We start from the raw sequence: 14,370 nt of genomic DNA on the forward strand, positions 1-14,370 counted from the left end.
GCAGTGTTTAACTTAGTCCCAATTTGTTGTTTTAAGCAATTGGTTGTGGACTATCCTGTTCTGCTTCTACTGCCTTTGCAGTAGCCATTTTTTTCTCCCCCTTTTATATTGGCAACCACAAATACTGACAGAGTTCTGTTCCTAGGGGTTCTGCTACAGTTAGTGTTATCTGCTTCATTCATATCTGACAGATTACCTTGAACTATCGAGAAACAAATTTTACATAAAATACAGGAAGCTTTATGCCAAATATTCTCAATTTTACTCATCCATGCAAAATAATATTTTTGCTTATTGTAGGAAAGTTAAGATGGCTATACCTTAGAGGTTGTATTTGGACTTGGTGTAGGATGTTACTGCTACTATCTTGATAGTTCCTTTTTTCTACATGGCTGCTACTCTCATTGCTAGTACAACAAAAGAAAACCCTTTGCATTTTCCTTTCTGTGTAGGCTGCTGAACTCAGATGAAATTCTCTTGGAAGCTTTGATAAGCTTTCTACCTAGAAATATTGAGATAGACATGCCAGGAGGACCATACTTTCTGCTATGTTTTCAGAGTCTTCCTTGCACAAAATACTCACTGAACCATTGCAATGAGATATATAAGCCTCTGAAGAGGTCAAAATGCTGAAGTTCAAATATGACACTTCAGAGGTCAGAGAGGTTTTTCTTGTATAGCCTTTCACAATCAAAAAGGATCAGAATAGAACATTTCAATGCACTTAAGTCTAAAGTATGAATCTACAACCAGAACTCTTATTTGAGGTGTGCAATTTAGTGCAGTGTTGGGGATGAAAAAAGCTTTAACACTGCTCCCTCTCCCCCATCTCCTTTGCTGCCCCCCGCCCCCACCCCGATTTTTTACTTTAGTTCATGTTTAAGACTGTCCTTGTCCAAACTGGATACCACAGTGAGGGCAAGGCTCCTCAGCCATTATATTGCCTGGTTCTGCAATTTGGGCTAGATCCTTTCCAACTTTTCTGTTCCTTGTGATGAATGAAATAAAGGGGAAGTGACCATCAAAACGTGTTAACATGGTACAGTCTTTAAAAGATAAAAATGAGTCAACTTGGATGACAACTTGCAGAGCATAGAGAGCCAAGCTCCTTGTATCACATGGGACTCTCTTTGGAACATGATACCGAGCACAGGATTGGGGTGAGGTGATAAGTCTTGTTACAGTGAACTGTGGTGCTCTGGCTATTTGGCACTAAAGCAGAGTAAATCATTCCCTGCTTTTATTTTTTTCTTTTTTGGATATTAATTAACTTTTATCTCTGAAGTAATTCCTCTTTTTCTAGACAGGGAGAACTTGGGTGGGAGAAGAGGGATAATTATTTTTGTCCAGCACAAAGTAGACTTGGAATTCATATTTTCTTCATTCAGTATTCAATAAGAAGAACTTAAGCTGTAATGGGAAATGCAGATGCTCTCATGTGATCGTGTCTGATAACTTTTGCAAAACATCAAAGCTGTCTGTAATGTACTTCCTAGGAAAAGAAAGCAAAGATAGGGAAGGTTAAGGTTCTTTGCAGAAGATTTTGGCTGATGTTTCTCTAATGATACCTCGTGGGATGTTTTGCAGAATCTTTTTTTATAGAGGCATAGCTCTTTTGCAACTTATTTTTGAGGAAGAAATAAACTCCAAGACTTATTTGGTAAAGGGGTTGTACTCCCTGTGGATTATTTGAATGGCTTAGGTTTTCCAGCAGTCTAGAACTTTGCCGGGCTGTCTTTGTAATTTCTAGTTAGTAGAATAAAATACATCTATTGGATGTATTATATATATAATGTCTATTGGATTCTTCCTTCAATACAGTTTTTAGAATTACTCCATTGCTAGTCAGATCTTCAGGTTTAAAATTGACATTGCTGAACGGATAGATGAAAACAAATTAATTGAATAAGGAGTTAATCAATTAAGCTAAGCAGAAGTCAAACAATTCTTAGGATTTCAGTGCAGTGGAAATTCTGTTTATGTGCCACAGTTCAACAGTACTGGACAATTTAGCCTCAACCAGTTTTGTTGTTATTGGTAGATTCTTCTGTTGCCTGTTGGAGTAATTCATGTTCAATACCCATTGTAAACTCTTTCACATTATTTTGACTAGTGTGCTGAAAGGAGACAGCAATGCAACTCTACCTTCTGATGAAAACAACCATGATGTATTTGCATGTTGCTTTTTATTATAACTTGTTGTGTTTGAAGTCTGCAGTTGCCTACTATAGACATCCTTAAAGAGTGTCAAAATGACTTCTTCATAGTTAGCTTTGTGGAAGAGCATGGAAATTGTGGAGGGAGCAGGTGACATGTAGCAAAATGTAAATGAAATGTAGCTTCTAGCTCTTGAGTCGATGTATGATGTTACTGACGTGATTCATTTAATCAAACTAAAACATGTATGGAACAAAATTGTAGTGTTTTCTACCAAGAATGATGTAATACTTGGATGTGAAACAAGTCTTTGCTCACACTCCTTCTAGTGGATGTCTATCTGCTTGGTGTTTAGTTAGTTCATCTTGCTGGTTTGATTAGCGGCTTTTCTCAAAGAAGACCAAGTAGTAGTGGGGAGTATGGTGTGAACAGGAATTCGTTGCTTCCCAGGAACATGTTAAAAATGAGCTAGAGATACGTTTCCTAACATGGATTTTGCTGTTCCTTAGTCCAGTGAGATTATACTCTTCATGATTGTATATATTTATGTGATATTATTTAGAAATAAATTTAAACTTAAAAAAAATCCATTTAGATTTTTTTTAATGAAAAAATCAGAATTTGAAATGAGGAGAGTAAATCGCAGCTGCCAATATTTTGATAGACTAAGTGTATAGCTAATTGTCCTGTCAAAGATTTCCTGTCCTGAGGAAAAACTGGTTGGAAGCAAAAACAATTTAAATAATTCTTCTATCTGTTGAGAAACATTTAAAGAAGAGGAGGGAAGGGGAAAAGGGTCGGGGGGGCGGAGAGGGGAAGGCATCTTGTTATCCAGTGATCCTTGTGTGGTGATATGGGAGGAACTCTTTCAAGTAGATGAGTAGCTGAATATTTTTGCAGGAAAATGCTGACTTGCTGCTGTTGTAACTAGATAAATGGGTCTCTTCCCATGAAGGAAGTTCTTTTCCTGGGCCTAATTAGGAAAGAAGGACTGGGCTGGCTCTGCAGGGGTCGCTCAAAGATCCACTCCATGGGGATTCAGCAGCTGGTTGAGATAAAAATGCAACAAGAGAAGGAACTTGGTGAGACTCTTATTCTTGTAGACATGCCTCATGTTTGAGGGTGGGGGTGGAAAGCGGGGGAAGCCAGGAGACAGCAAGTTCCAGCATCCCTCTGTGTCTCGTCTTGAGTGAAAATGGAAGGTCTGTGTTTTGTTTTATTTTTATTTTTTGCAAGTGGGAGACTGAGTGCTTGCCCAGTGTCTGTGAAGAAAGGAAAGGCTAGCTGTGCTTTGGTGCCCTAAGTATCTGATTATTGACTGAGCTAAGACCAGTAGTTATGCCCTGCTTTGCCCTGCTTCTCATCAATACCCTCAATATTTGTCCTTATTTGTCTTTTTTTTTTTTTTTTTTGAGGGAAAAGGGGAAAAAAAAAGGACACAGAAGAAACTGTGTTGTAACTCCTAGGTTTCTGTGTTAAAGTTTTTGGTTTGATGTTAATGAATCATTATTTTGCAATGGATCATTTTTAGAAAATTTCTGATTAACTTTGTCGCTGGACTTGTAGATAAGCAGAGACTGCAGTGTGGGAGGTGCAGAAAAGCCACCTTTGAGGCTTTAAAAAGATAGAGTGTTTCTTCCTTTGCCCAGCTGAATGCATTGCATTTGCTTGTACACCAGTACCATGAATGTCCTTTACCAGCTGAGAAGAAGGAATGGGAGGAAGACTTGCCTTTTAGAAAACTTTAGGGCCTCTTGTCCAGCGTAGTAAATCTGTGTTGATTTTTTTTTTTCCCTGTTTAAATGCATACCCTATCTTTCCCGTGCATGCCTAGTACTTTTTTCATTCCCACCCGCCATTCTTCAGCCATTCAGGCCATTTCACTTCTGTGGGATTGTGTGATTAGTCTTTTAGTTAACATCCTTGGTGTCTTTGATGGATTTATTTGTATCTCAAGGTAAGACATGTGAGCATCCATTGAGCCTTCTGAGCCCCAGAAAAGAAGCAATAAGGAACCTCTGTAACATCTGTTACAGTTGTAAATCTGGAATTCAAACACGATGGCTTTTTCCACTAGAAAGCCATTCACAAAGTCTTGTGTGAACAAAAAGCAGCTTTACAAATGAAGAGTCTGACCACTTCTAACCGGTGATCAAGGCTTAGCCAGCGAGCTGGTGGAAGTGCTGGCACTTTGCTGTGGAAAAATGAAGCTTTTTGCTACCCCTCAAACTGCATTCATTTTAATGAATCTGAATCTGCTTCCTACTCCTGCACTTGAAATGAGATTTTCAATGAAATAGTAACTGATTTCCTACTCCTTGTGTCCTACAGCCTAGGTAGCTGGTAGGACTAGCATATAGCAGAGTGAGTTTTTTTGTTTTTTTGTTTTGTTTTGTTTTTTTTGTTTTTTGTTTTTTCTTCCTGGCACTGTCTCCATCCCATCCCTTTGTAGTAATGAAAGTGCACATGAGCTAGGCTCAGTTCAGATTTCATACCAAAGTGAAGCTGTACTCTGCAGTAATAGCTTTTGTCTGAGGACCGAGCGCAGTACAAGCATTCGGCTGGGCTTACTGCACAGTAGCAGACAGAGCTGGTGCGACTGGGCAAGGCAGCGCTGTGAGTCAGTGGCAGAACAGCCCCAGCTCCCTCCTCCGCCCACTAGTGACCTATCCCTGGTAGTGCGAGTGCTGCGGATGTACCTGGTGAGCCTGGGCTCTTCGAGAAGCTGCCTCACTGGCCACTTACCCAGCTACCGAAAAACCTACTCCTAGGCACTCATGCTAAAGGCAGAGGCATCCCACATTCACTCAGCCCACATATGAAATGTCCCACATAAATTATAACCATCCCCCTACTTTTGCTCTATGTGGGAGTTTTCTTTACTAGAAACAGTAATTACAAAAATGACCTTCATACTTACTGAAAGCTGTAGACTGCTCCACTCTGACTCATGGAATGGAGCCCAGACATTGGGTAATCGCCTGGTTCTTAATAATCTCATTTTCTATTGGGTTGTGCAGTAGTTGAAAGGAAGGCTAGGTATGTGTCAGAATATAATATTGTGGGTCAAGCGTGTGCTTGTTCTTTCCCTGCCAGAATCCAGACTGAAGCAAACGCTACAAAACCACTGCTGCCTGAGGAAAGGCAGCCTTGTGTTGGCTGTTGGGTTTTAGAGCGAAGGCTCTTCTGCTTTCGCTTTTGGAATGACAGATGGGTCCGGATCACGCAACACTAGCTGAACAAGCCATCACTGCTCCTGTATGAGGGTTTGCCTCGAGTCGATCCTTGATCTCCCTCTTGCCTTCCTCTTAGCTGAAGTTTGTTTGCTCTTCATTGATGTTTTACTTCAGTAGGAAATCCCCTCTTAAATGCTTTGTAGTGAGTCACTGCTGCTGTTTGCTTCAAACTGAAGGGGATTTGAACTGCTAAATTGTATTGCTACTATATATAATCCTGTTCCATTGCATAGGTTGTAGTTTAAAACAGTGAGGTTTGGGGTTTGTAGGGTAACAAGCAGTTTGTAGAGAACAAGCAGTGTTCTCACTGGTATTGCATGTTAAATTTGTGATAATGCCAATTCCAGTAAGAGTAAACAACTTAAGAGTTCAATGGATCAAAACCAATCTCAAGTTGAAAATAGTACTACCAGTTATGTATCTCTAGAGTTCTCACTAATCAATATTAGAATTTCTTCAACAAAAAGCAGAGTCTAGTTTGGGGTATTGTGTTGTGTGTTATGCATTCAAAATTGACTAGATGATAAATCTGATCAACCTTGTGTCTACATTACTGTTGTCTGTGGCTATGTTGCTTGAAGCTGTTGCTTTCTGAGACTCTCATCTATCACTCTTTGATAGTAATGGCTGAAGCTGCTTATCTTGCTGAAGCATAATCAGATCCATAATCTGTGTGTGTGCCCATGTGTACACACGGGAGTTGGAAATTTCGGTTTGTAATAGCCCAAGGTCTTTCGTTCTCCTGCCTACAGAGCATAACAGAAAGTCCAGGTGTCTTCTCAGAAGACTCATTTTGCTCCATCTTTCAGCTCAGGATTTCCTTCTTAGTTCTCAAAGTTTACTTGAGAGTTTCTTCTGGCTGTTATCTTAACTCCCCTGTTCTGTAGGTGATGGCTACCTTGCATTTCTCTGTGCTGCATGAGAAGAATTTATTCACTGCTGCTTACCTCAGAAAGATCTTCTGTTTTTTTCCCCCATGCGCACAGGCACCTGCTGGGTTTTAGGTCTTATTGAAATGGAATTTGGCAATTTGAATTTTGTTCTGAGCTGTATGTAAAAAATGCAAAAGGCACCATGTTAATAGCAAGTCATGTCAATGTTTCACATACTGAGATGCTGACGATCTGGTGGTTATTAAGCACTGCAAAGGACCTCAACCTTGCTGAAGGCCCTGCACTAACACTCTGATTTTTAAAAAGAATCTTGCTGCTGATTTTACAGCATATTGCTGGAAAAGAAGTAAGTTAGTAAAAGCCACAGATATGTACAATTTTCATAGCCTTTGACTAATGCTTTTAGAGAAGAAATATTTTTAAAATATTCTGGACTGAGTTTGAGGAGACTTCCTTAGGAAAAAAATACTTTTAAGGGACCTTACCCTGGACCAGTGAACTTAGGTGACATTCTTTTTTAATGATGTGAGGAATGTCTCTGATGAATAAAGATAAACATGGGATGGAGCTGTCTAACACTTCCAGTGTGATTTTTTTATTTTATTTTTTTTACAATGGTATTTAAGTGCTATGGACATATTTTGTCTGAATCATCCTTTTATATAGGCTTATTCTCTTTTCACCATTTGCTGGTATTTTGCAAAAGCTGAGTATACCTTTTTTTGTGAAATTAGCTTGAGGAAAACATAACTGCTTGCTAGCATTCAAAAGACTTGTGGGTAATAATGGCATGTTTATCTGACCAAGCAACTCTCTACTTTGATTTAAGCCTCCTTTAAAAGTGTGATGCACAGAGGTTTTTTTAGATTTTTTTAATGGGTGAGGGGGCAAAAAAAAAAAAAAAAGGAAGGCCTTCCACTGTCAGTTATGCTGAGTATTAGCCATGAAAGGAGAGGCTGAAGGTCCACATATCTTTCAGAGAAATGTGGAAATAATTCAATCTTTGTATGAAATTTAGTGGACATGTATGTGTCCTCTCACCACGCTGCTTGCATGCAAAGCACTTTTCTTCCTGTCTGCCAACAACCAGCATACCTTTTTCAGAGAAGTGATGTGTTCTTCATTTCCATTGCTTATCCATGGTCTACTGCAAACATTGCCTGGGAGAAGGCACCTTCTTCTGGTCAGTTATTTGTGTAGAAAGTAGAAAAGGAAAAAGGGGAAAAAAAAAGTTTCTATTGAAATTTCCTTGACACTGTGCTGCATGTTTAAAGTTCATGGAATGGACAGCTGACGCTGACATGGTGTACTGTTAGCACTTTTCCTGGCCTATTTTAAAGCCTCTTTTCAGTATCTGGCTGTTCTGTTGTAGTAGTGATGGGGAAGGCCAAATTCATTGAAATAAATGGGAATGTACCACCTGATTCCAAAAAGATTTGGCTGTTCCTTTAAAATACAGCTTGAAGGAGGTTGTCTTGGCGAGAAAGGAGAACGGACGCCTCTGAGCAGAACCTGAGTTGGGAGTTGACTTAATAGTAAAGAGATCAGTGGCAGGAGGGAGGTGAGAACATAAGGTGCCTTAGTTTTTCCTTCCCTTGCCATTGTTTCCCATGAAGAACCTCTTAATGAACATCCAGTGAAACAGCATAAAAATATCTGTTTGGGTCATAATTATTTGAGTCTTCATTCAAGACCTTATTTAAAACTGGGGCACTAAATTTTTTTCAGTATAAAAAGGAAAAGTTTGTTGTGGGTGGTCATCCCTTCGCTGCTAAGCAGAAAGTCTTATAGCAAGTAGAGTCCAAAAGGCTGGGAAGTGCATCGACTTTTCTCATGAAAAGCTGACTGAATCCAAATTAAATTGAAAGCCGCTCACTAAAATTTGGAGCGGAACTGGACAGCAGTATCTTCCTCCCTAGGAAAGCCTCATCTGTGAACACAGAAGTGTGTTTCACTTCTGTTTGAAGCGTGTGACAAGGTGCACCCACCCCAATGTTTAGTTGCCTCAAATACATGACAGTTGGGATGACTGCCTCAGATGGGTGCTTTCTTATCTTGGGCATGTGAATATTTTCGAGCGAAGCAGGGAGAGTATTTTAGCTTGACAGAAATATAAGTGTGTGGGAGCAGTTCTCACTGATATAGCAAGAGAGGAGAAGAAGCTGCAGACTGCGAGTATGTAATGCCTATGCTGAGAACAACAGGCTGCCTAGGTCCTGCAGGATTAATTCTTAACGTCCTAAGTGTTGTATTAAGTTTAAACTTTCTTTAGAGTAAATCTCAGAAACTTCCTGGGCAGCAAGTCTGTCTTCAGCTTCCTTTCCAGAAGACTAGTGCTCTTTGCTCAATAACACTTACATGCCAATTAAGCCCTTTACAAGGCATGGAGGATCCAGTACTCTAAGCTGCTGTCTTTGCATTATATTAAACTTTTTCTAATTCATTTCCTTATTTTTCCCTTATGGAAAGTGCCTAAACAAAGAGTTCCTCTGTGGACAACAAAATAATTTGAATGGCAGACATCCAGTTTGGATTTTGTGTAGTTAAGTGTTTGCCTGGAGAGGCAGTGAAACTGTTATTGTTCAGTTATAGCATGCTGTGGCATAGCTAAAGGGGTTTTCCTTTTCTCTGTGGAGAGGGAAGTCAGGTAGAAAGATGAATATGTGATTTCTGCTGTACCCCACAACTTTCCACTGGAGGTCACGAGAAAGGGTTCCCCCTTCACTTCTTTCCATAGACTGTTTTTTCTCTGCCTCCACAAAATGTTTTGTTGTGTGTGCTTTGCTGTAATGAAAATGTCACTGCTTTCATATCACTACCATTTACAAGAGTTCAAAACGAAACCATATAGCTGTTGGACACAAGCACGTTATTAAACTGGTTTTAATAGGAAAGAAAAAAGCCCATGTTTTCATCTCCTGTCCTGTGGGAGAAGGAAGGATTGTGTTATCTATCTTATTTTCAGAAAGCAGCTGTTCCTTTAGTGCATAGGGGAGTGCACCTCCCTGGCCTGCATGCTTTGGGAATAGTCCTTGAGAAGCAGTGCAAACAGCTGAGCACTCTAACACACGTGTGTGTGATGCAGAAGGTTTGCTCAGCTCCCATATTTGTAAACCCTCTGCATTTCAGAAACATATACTATAAGCTGGCATTTGTGGTCATTTTTTTCATGGCTCAGGGAATGGCATATGGCCTTTCAGACAAAACAGCACCTGTTTAAGAAGGCCTAACGTTTCTGATTTGCTTAGTCCTATACTAGGAGCAATCTGATGTTTTTGGTTTTGTTTGTTTTCCTGGCCTTGCTGGCAGAAACCGCAATGGTGAAGTGTGATGGGTAATGAGAACTTGTTATCAGCATCTGTGGAAAAATAACAATTTAGCTCCATCATTGCTGCAGAGCTGGCAGATGACAACAAAATAACCACCTGCCAAACTACTTACAATCCCATAAAAATTAGGCACGTTGATCTGTCCAATGCAGAAGGCTGTTCCAGAACAAAGTAAGTCAGGGAAATAGAAGTTAGATTGACCAGGTGCTTCGAGAGCCCATTGCTGGCAAGAAGTGATGCTATTCCCTGTGAGCAGAATGCTCAAGTTTGTGTATTCACCAATAAGGGGATTTCCCCACAGTCTGGCTGAAGAGCAGGACAAAGGAAGGGGAGAGACTGAGCAGAGCCATGAGTGAGTGGAACAAAAAGAGCCATCTGCCAAGAGTTGGGGGGCCTTTACAAATAAGGGAAATAAGGGAATTCCCCCACATTCTTCAGCAAAGGGGACAAAGGAGTCAGGTGACCTTAGGTGAGAACAGATGGCAGGAGTTTGGTATAGGCGGGCCAGGAAGCCTGTAACTTCTGTGTACCTTGGCCAATGGGGAAAAGGAGAGGGCGCCCCTCGGTCGGGAAATTAGGATAAAAGAGGGGCTGCGTCCTCCAGCATTTTGAGAGACCCCACAGGGATATGCCCAGTGGACTCTCCCTTTATTCGAATAAAGTTTTAGGACTCCTCTGTCTCCTTTTTGGACATTCAGTTATTGACAGCGGGATTTTCTGCACACCTTCGTTAATCACTCATCCAAGGGAGAAAGCACTTGTGTCTGAGGTGCATCTGTCAGCTTCAATTGCTTCTGCTGCTTAGAAGGATTTGAGAAGGATTTGAGGATTTGAGAAGGATTTGACATGTCCCTTTTCTCCCAAGACAGTGCTCCAGCAGTTTGCTGTTGAGTTTTTTTTCTGGGGATTTGGTTACAATCTCCCCTGCTGCCACTGATCTGCATTTTATAAATACTTAGATATACCTAGCTAGAGGTCAGAGTAAGAAGTAGTGACTGTGGTGCTGAGCGAATAGGACGCTGCTCTGATAAGTTATTTTAACCAGGCAGATACTAAAGCTGAACTCTCAGCTTTAGAAGTCTGAAACCTCAGACCAGGGAGTCATTTCTTTGGTCACTCAGTAATGGTAAATACTTAATACACAGTGGAAGACTGCAAATAAGTACTTAGCATTACTGAGCTTTGCTCTTACAAAGACTGGAAAAATCACTGTCATTCAAGCAGTTAAGACCAGGAGGGCTTAACTTAATCCAGGAGGTACAAGTGGAGTTAAAGTCCCCTCAGATGATCAGAAAGAATCAATCCTTGATCTCTGACATCCTGACTCTGGCCTGTTGTTTCCACTACTCTAATTGCGAATACTTACAGAGTAGCTCTGTTTCTGTGAGCCTGCAATGAATAGGATATGAATTTGGGGATGGTCAGAGAGTGTGTATGGGGCGGGGGGGGGGGGCGGTGGCAGAGGGTAAATGGCTGGACAACTGAATCCTGAGCAGCTAGGAGGATGGAAAAGCTTTCAGGGCAGTCAGATCAGTAGCGCGTTCAGCAATGAAAATGACAGGAGCCTTCTAGAACATCAGAGTAATTTCTCAGTGCAGAGCTGCAAAGTTTTGTTGTCATTGAAACTGAAACCAATGAAAGAGTCAGGCTTAAAAACGAACGTATGGATCTTTGACTTGACAGTGCTGATTTTTATTGTCATCCATGAGACTTGCTTAATCAACTTCTATGTGCAGTGGACTCTATCCTAAACTGAGCAGTATGTTCTCAAAACTGCTGTATCACTTCTTGTCTGGGTGAAACTTCTGCAGTCTCCACCTCTCTACGTCTTCCTCCTCAGAGAGCAAATCGGATGCAGTAACGTGGTGTTTGTTGGTGGGAGCGAGCGCTGAATGCCTGCTGATGGGGAGGCTGTAGGGCTGCTAGAATTGAGTACTATTTCTGTAGGGAAACCTTTAGAGTAAATTCTAATTAAAATGCATTCCTAGAAATGGGTGTCTGACCTATCTACTCCTTACAGTAAATTGTTCTACTTCGAGATTAATATTTGTGCTATATACCTTTGAATTGATTTAACTTTTCCACTGTCTTGTACCGCTGCTTTGCCCACAGCGCTGCTCTGGCAGATGGGCTGACGTAGGTGTAGTATTGTGTCACTGTTCCATGCTGATCAGAAGAACGAGAGGGAATCCTCTGTGGTCTCTCAGAAGCAGTGCTTTCAAGTGAATCTGTGTGGGCTGTATTTATTTTGAGTTATGAATATATTCTCAACATTAGAATGACTTTAAGAAAGGGGTTTCCCTAAGCGTGGGTGTAGGTTAAACCTTGATAGCTATATATATAAATAAATAAATATATATAGAGGTCTCTAAACCACTTAGCTATCGTTTGATTCAAGAGCGTTCATAAGCCTTCATTGAGACTAGTGCATCCTAATCTAGCAACAAGGAGGCAAACACCTAGCCTGAAAATGGTGAGTAACTTCGGCATCAATTTAAAGCTCTCATCAATGGGTCTTTGCTTAGCTCAGAGTGAAATCATGTGCCTCTCTTCACTTTTCTTTGTTTATCAAAAAGACCTTAAATCCCAAAGCTGATATTGGAACTAGTACTTTTTTAATAGCTTTTTACGTAACTTTTAAAACTGATTTATGAGTAGAATAGCTGTAGCAAAGGCCCTTAACTCTCTTCTTTTACAAAGTTAGATAATGAAGCGTATAAGAATATTGAAGGCATATTTCCAGATGAGGCATTTGCAGCATATTAAACAATTATTTTAAATTAAATGATACACGGGTACAGTGTATAATACATTAACCCACCTTCTTTAGTTGAATAACACTTTTATTGAAACTTTTAGCAAATTTTGCCTGTTGTGTAGGGTTTAGGATATTCCCAGCACTACAGCCTGATTTAATCAGGTATAGGACTTCTGTAGCTGGGCTTGTGGTTTGGAGGCAGGAGGGCTCTTCAGCCATGTCTGCCACAATTTTTTTTTTCCAAAATCTAGATACGATTTGTGGGTGATTCAGAACTAAAAGAAAGAATTTTTGGAGGCACAGCACTGTAAATCTGAAATGGTGTATTCAAGGATTAGTAGTTAAAAACACAGGGAGCTGGGAGCACTGTTGAGATAAGGTTTGTGTGAAGGAGAAGGCAGCAAACATTTGTGCATGCTTTTTCCTCCTTTTTAATTACTCAGTCAAAATGTATCATTAAAATATGCTGCTGTCAGTAGTACAACTGTCATAATTGGAATTAACCCTTCCATTTTCAGTACCAGTGTGGTTTTCTGGTGGGGCCACAAATGCAGTAGGATAACTAGGAGCTCTGGGCTATCCTCTCTCTCCTGTCTCAAAGTTCTCAGTACATTTGTGAGGATTATAAAATGCAAAACAGTGAGAAAGTAGGGAAAGAAAACTTAAAGGTTATCTTTGCTTTACTTGCTTCTGGATCCTTATTAGAATACAATATAATGCTTGCAGAATCCTAATATCTAGCAGCAATATTAAAAAATTTTCAGAAGTGCGCACACACTAAGATGTATGGAAAAGAGTATACTTTTTACAGGTCTCTGAAAAGTGCCTTGAGATGAGTGTTCATGCTAGTCAAGTAATTCCAGGCTTTTTGCAACTTGTCTGATCATTCCTACACTTCTATGGGCTTTTCTTGCTCATTTTTACCCTAGGATTTTTAGGATCAAAATCATAAATTTCTTCCTTTCTCCCTGTTCAAGTTATGTTTTTGCAGTTGTACTACTTTTTGTAGGTAGGTCTGCCTGTATCCTTAATTCTTTTCTCACAAACTCCCTGCTTCCCAGCTGCATGACTCCCTTACTTGGAGTGTTTGTCTTTCTGATAACATACTGAGACCTTTATATTTCACAGACTTAATTTCCAAGCTATTGGAGTTAAGAGATCTTATGCCTTTTATTTCTTGCTTTGGGTTACAAAAGAAAGCCTCCCCTTTTTACTTTCCTGTCATAACATCCCAGATATGCTGTAGTGAGAGCTACATTTAAAATAGTTCAGAAAAAAAAAAAAAAAAACCAAGCAAAAAGCATTTTGGGCTCTATTAATGAATGTAATACTTAATTTAACTGTGCTTTTTTTCTGCAGCTTGTTTACCTTTTCCTATATTTTATCTCCTGGAATGTTTCCCGTTCAACCTCTTATCACTGAATGATAACGAAACAGTTTGTTCACTGCGTAATTTAAAGCTGACATTTAGCAAACAGCCCAGAACTTCTTCTCATCTTGCCAACTTCAGAATAATTGACGTGCTCATTAAAGTTAGATACAGATCATGAGCAAAATACCATTGGAATGACTTCACACAGTACTGTTGTGTGGAATACAGTTAATATTCCTAGTGTGTTGCAGAAATTTTTGTCTGTGTATTTGGCTTACTTAAAATTCTCTTACCAAGCCAGCAGAAATTAATCAAATATATGTATTGTCAAGGTTTTTTTTTTTTTAATTGATGTGTTTTTTGTATTTTTGAGCTAATTTATATTCCATTAACATTGATTTGCCTTCATAAAAAATGTATACAATAGATATGGTCAAAGAATCACTGTTTTTGCACCCAGATTTGTGTACAAATGATTGGCTTCACTTTTAAACTTTTCCAGTAATTTTTTTTTCCTCTTTTTCTAAAAGAGATAGGGTGACTGTAGCATTCGAGAAAACTACAAAGAACATTGAGGTGTATTGCATGTGGCTTTGACCTCTCCTGCTCACTTCTAACGTAACTT

Source organism: Tinamus guttatus, unplaced genomic scaffold (genome assembly GCF_059628265.1).
Source record: "Tinamus guttatus ecotype Peru unplaced genomic scaffold, ASM5962826v1 Tinamus_guttatus_pri_ptg000288l, whole genome shotgun sequence".
In the NCBI taxonomy this organism is placed as follows: domain Eukaryota; kingdom Metazoa; phylum Chordata; class Aves; order Tinamiformes; family Tinamidae; genus Tinamus; species Tinamus guttatus.